The sequence below is a fragment of the Pan troglodytes genome, chromosome 7 (genome assembly GCF_028858775.2).
Source record: "Pan troglodytes isolate AG18354 chromosome 7, NHGRI_mPanTro3-v2.0_pri, whole genome shotgun sequence".
Taxonomy (NCBI): domain Eukaryota; kingdom Metazoa; phylum Chordata; class Mammalia; order Primates; family Hominidae; genus Pan; species Pan troglodytes.
Window position 1 is genome coordinate 138,413,987 of NC_072405.2, and position 5,943 is coordinate 138,419,929.

The window sequence follows — 5,943 nt, forward strand, 5'->3', positions numbered from 1 at the left end:
TTGGGATAAGTTCATCAAGTTTTTATTTCCTCTCCTACTACAAAGGGGCCATCCTGTAACAGGAAGTTTTATTCTGTAAAATAAAGTTTTATCCTGAGCAGGGTCAGCAAACTCTTTCTGTAAAGGATCAGATAGTAATTACTCTTTGGCTTTGTTGGTCATACATAGGTCTCTGTTGCAATTACTGACCTTTGCCATTGCAGTGAGCAAAACAGAGCCATAGGCAATGTGCAGACACGCCATGTGTCTGTGTTTCCAATAAAACTTTATTCGTAAAGAAAAAGTAGTTTGCCAGTGTCTGTTCTAGAACATTCCTTGTGAAAGATGAGGTGATTTGGTGTATTTCTGGTTTTCTTACTTGGTTTTATCCTCTTGGTGTGGTTGCCCAAGATTGCACCGTTAAGAGTGTGACTAGATTTGAACCAGGTCTGCCTGAATCCAAGCTCATGCTTATTCCTCCTTCGTCACACTTCTTCTCCAGGGATACAAGTTTTTGCTGAGGCAGACTGGAGTCATTTTTCCTTTCCAAACATCTTTAATGGCTTTTCTTTGCCCATTTAATAAGGAGTTGTTTCCTTAGCCTGGCATCTAAGTCTCACTAAAGTAGGGTTCCAACCTCTTTTTTCAAGCTTCTGGTCCACTGGGCCTTTCCCCAGAACTTCCACTGTGTCTGTCCCCTTTTGCCCACTCACTCTTCTCCAGGCAGCTGAAGTGCATTTTCACTGCTGCTCCAAGGACTGCGTGGCCCCCCTGCCAGGAACACCTTCCCTTGTTCCTATATCTGTCTTTCTCTACTTTCAAGACAAGTTGAATTCCACTTATGGAATCTGGGTTAGATACTCTCCTAGGTATTCTAGTATAACACTCACCTACCTAAAACTCTCCAACACCTTTCCATCACACTCACCATGGCTTACAAAGTCCTCTGTGCTCTGTCCACTGGTGACCATAGCCTCTCCCACAACCAGAACCCCCCACCTCCACTTACCCAGCTCTACATGTACCTGGCTTCATGGCTGTATGTGAAGCACTCTCCCACCTCACTGAATGCTCTTCTTCTTTTTGTATAACTCACTTCCTTCCACCATTCAGATCTCTCCTTAAATATAATCCCCTTCAACATCCCTTCCCTGGCTACGTGATGTAACACAGCATACCCCAAAGCTGTTATGGGGCCTTGTTTTAATTTTCATATTACCCCATATGAAAAACCTGACAATATAGTGTATGTTCATTTGTTCATTGCCTTCTCCCCAAGTAAATGGAAAGCACCTCAAAAAAAGGGCTCTTCATGTTTTATTCACCAAATCGATCAACTGCTTAATGAACATTTGTTGACTGAATGAGGCCATCAGCAGAATAAAACTCATTCTGGGAAAAACATAAACAAAAGATAGAGCAATTCAGGCATCAGATAAGTGTTTGAACCAAATCCCTTTACAACCCTTCTGATTCTAAGGTTTGATGACTTGAGGTGATACTATCTCTCTCTGAAAATCAGATCACCCCCTTGACTTCTGTGTTTCTGTTGATGGGTCCACTGTCCTTTTAGTCATTCACGGTTTAAAACACACCATCTGTCAGAGTATGTTGTCAGGCCCCTTCTCCATCCTTCAGCCTGGCTTCCTATGCATGTTGGCTTCATGCCACCTGGCTGGCTTTCTCTATGGGGTAGAGAACATGGCTGTATATATTTCCAACTTGTTTCCTCCTAGTTTAGCAACATCAGCTGAGAAAAGACTTCTCTTTCCCAATATCTGTGTATTGATCCAGAAAAATATTCTGAGTGGCTCTTGTTGAGGAATCTGCCCACCACTGGACTGGTCATTATTACAGTGGATGGGTTTTTATGATGGACCTTCTTGCATCCACTCCTGAGACTGAGGGTTAGAGTGAGACTACCCTGACGGAAGACCTATTAGACCCATTTGGAATGGAAAAGGTTGTGGTTCCTTCGAGGAAGTAGAAGGACTGGGAAGACAGTAGCAGCACATGTCTCCTGTGTAGTTGCCTATAAATGTTCTTAAGATGCACTTTTGATTGTGTTACTTCCTTGCTGAAGGAAACAAAAAGGGCCAGTGCCTCTGTGTGGAAGTCATGGCCAGGTCCATGATGTTCCAGCACTGTGGGTGTAGGAGGTTTCTGGAAGAGCTGGTGAGCTTGCTGAATACTTGAGGTTAGACTTTTTCTGCTCCGGAGCACTGTCTTTAGATGGCTGTCTAATCAAGCTTTTCTGAAATGCACCGCCCATTTTCTGTCTTTCTGTTTGCTTCAAATGCTTTTTCTTCCTGGAATGATTTCTTCCTCTGTCTCCATCTGAACCCACACAGAAGTGCTTTACTCCAGTGTTTTCTAAACACTTTCTGAAATCTTTTCTGGTGCCCCTCCCTTGCATATTCACAGTCTTTTCTTTTCTTTTCTTTTTTTTTGGTACATTTGTATTGGCGCTTCTACATAAACAGGTTGAGCGTAAGGACTTCTTTTTTTTCTGTTTTATTTTTGCATCCCCTCCTGTTCCTATAATGTTTCTGGAAGGCACAATTAATATTCATTGGACTGAATTTAATGAAACAGAGTTAAATATATCAGTCTACCTAACATCTATAGTCTCTATCATTCATTTAGTATTTACATTTGCCAACCTCTATTGTTATTTACTTCTTTATGCATATTTGTCTAAGCAGGATTACTATTATCTAGCATGGAGCCTTCACAACATTAGGTTGCCAAAAGATGTTTTGTTCAATGTGATACATATTGATTGTGTGCCTTTTATATGCTGAGCACTAATATCAGGGGCTACGGCTACAACAGAGAACATGGCAGACCTGCTTGCTGCCTTTATAGAGACCCTAGTCTATTCTGGGAGTAAGATAATGAAATGTGCATTTATAGAACTGTGTGCTGAGAGCTGAGATGGGAGAGGGGAGCTGCCAGAGAATATGGGTGGGTTGGGGAAATGTTGCTTAATCTGTGTTTGTGAGATGAATGACTAGGGAAGTTATGAGTGAGAAATAGCCATTTTCTTTCTTGACTTTCTTTCTTGAAGATGTCCTCTTCTTCAACTTATACTAAAGCCCTCACATAGGGCTAAGCCCCGTCTTGTAGTTTGGTTTTCCATAATGCTGTCTTTTTTCCTTTCTTATTGCATTTAACACATGATATTGAAATGTAGGTGTACCTTTGTAGTCTGCTTACACACAGAAAACAGATTGTATCACACTCAACAGGTCTGTCCCTGGCATCTAGCACTATGCTTGGTACATAATGAATGTTCAAGAAATGTCTGTTGGGTGCAAAAAAAAAATGAGCTAAACAAAGTGGATCTGAGTTGTGTTGGGGAAAATGAGAGGTTTATCAGAAAGGTGCATTGATGGGGGCACCTTAAGGCCAGGGTAATAAACTCCAAGCATTTATGGAACATGACTCTTTGTTACAGAAGAGGGGGTAAAGGCACCTGGGGACAGTGACAAAGACTGATGTTCTGATGTTGTTTGAAGCGAGATAATTTCATAGCTTCAAATAGGGAAGCACATGACCATTTGTGCTAGACCAGAGGACAATAGACCTTGACTCACAACCACAGAGGCGGGGGAGATGGAGTTACTATCTTCTGCCAAGAGGTTACTCAAAATTAAACCTTCCTCCCAACTCCCAAAAGCCAGGGCCATGGCCTTGTCTGGGATTTGCCTTGTTTTGAAGAAGTCTGTTCTTTGGCACATGGGTTTGTTTTCCTTCTTCAAAAACAAAAATAGACTCAGTCCTTGAGTAAACTATTCTCAGGGTAAGGAAGGGGGTTTTGAAGTGCAGTCAGAAAAATGGATACTGAATGAACAGATACCCCTGGGAACTGTCGCCCTAGGCAGGGGAAGTGGGGAGAAGTGAGAGTTGTGGTGGTTATCTGTTACCACCAGGAATGTGATAACTGCCAATCATTATTATTGTTATTTTCTCATATTCATTGTGGTATAACCATATGCCAGGCACCATGCTGGGCACATGACATGGACATTATCATTTGTTTCAGAAAACAACCTCCTGTTGTAGAGACTACCAGTATCCTCATTTTGCAGATAGGTAATTGAGGCAGGGAATAATTTACTGAGCATTAATTTGTGCCAAATAGAATACTGAGTGGCACATAGAGCTCATGTAATTCTCCCAACAGCTTTATAAAGTAGGTACCTTGTCATACTTCTTGGTAAGAGGATAACTGGTATAAAGTTTCTGTTATTCCAGTTGTCTATCAGATAACTGAGACCCTAAGATGTGAAGTCATTGTTCAGAGTCACACAGTAAATGGTGTTGAAATTGGAATCTGTGTTCCAATAAGCGGACCTGGAAGCCCCCGTAACCTTCCACTCCATGGCACAAATCTGCCTCCTAGACCAGGCATGTGTCTATGGGTAACAAGGAGGGGGTTCTGGGGAGTGACTGGAGGCACTAAGAGTGATCAGGACACCTGAAGTTCAGAGACCTGAACTTAAAAATAGTAGTAATTGTTAATTTTCTGCTCCTATGTTCAGGGACTTGATCTAGATTGTGTTGAGTTCTGGCAGCCCTTCTCTAATAGGGCAGCCATTATCCCCATTTTACAACCTAGGAAAGTGAGACTTCAGATGGCTAAATCACTTGCTAAATGTTACTAAGCTACTCAGTGGGGAAGCTGGGCTTTGAATATAGGTCCACTGAGAACTTAAGCCAGTGTGGACTGTTCTAGGAGACCTTCCCCCTGGTTCTCAAGTCTATACACATGAACCCTACTTTATCTGCCAAAACAAAATATATCTGCAGAACAAAATATATCTGCATGTTACAGGGCAAAAGCCTCTAGGAAGATGAAATTGGATTCAGAAAGGTGAAATATTTTATGATGGTCAAAACATAATTGGTGACACTAAGCACATATAGTCAGGATTACTATCCAGAGCATCATACTTGCAGGTTTCATGTGGGTGTGGCAAGGGCGAGCACACATGTCCCCTTGCTCAGAAGAGCCCCAGGCTTGGTTTAATGCTCTGTAGTCACTAGCTTGAAACTCTTACAGATTTTTATCTTTGAATTTGAGTTTTGTAAGTAAAGTCTGATGGGGTAATGCAACATGTAAGTGATGAGAGGAGACAGGCACTGTATCACATTTCTTGTTTATCACATATCGTCCTTGCCATGCCCCATGAGGACAGAATTTTGGTGGATCCACAGAGCCCAGAAGTTCAATGGAACTCACAGCCAGTACGAGATAACTGTGTGATGAAAGCCGCCAGCCATTTTGACTGTTGGTATAACGTGTGTGTATTGAAAGGTAAAATAAACATAACTGAGTTTGTTTTGGGCAGTGTTTTTATTCTTTTGGTAAGAACAAAATATACCTGCGTGTATAGGCTAGAAAGTACAAATTGGGTAATTTTGGTGATTCTGTATGTGGATTCAATGCTCTTATACTTGCACTTAAAACTGGAATTGTACAATATAAAGATGAATGATAAAATGTATGCTGATGATTTAAAGTATTTATTATGCTTTACTTATATTTATATTAAATAAAAAATTTAAAACAGCATGACAAGTCAAAAGAGAGACTGACAGAAAGGAAATAGTTTTATATTTTATTAATAGTACTTTGAATGATAATTTCCCCCTGCTTTTCCAAGAAGGGGACCCTCATTTTTATCATGTTGTCAGCTCTGCTTTCTTGTGAGAACAGCAACTTGAGGCTCAGAGAGGTCAGTGACTTGTCTTAGGTCTAGGAGTTGACAATCATCCAAGTGTCCACAGTCTGATTTTGCTGGCCTGCTGGGGATGGCTGGACTCGGAATCTCTGAACAGTTGGGTGGTGACACTTCTATTTCAACACCCATTTTTACAGACTAGTTCACTCATTCCTATAGACTGGTTCTCCCTAGTGCTAAGGAGAATAGAAATAGTTAGGAACTTGGATTCTTC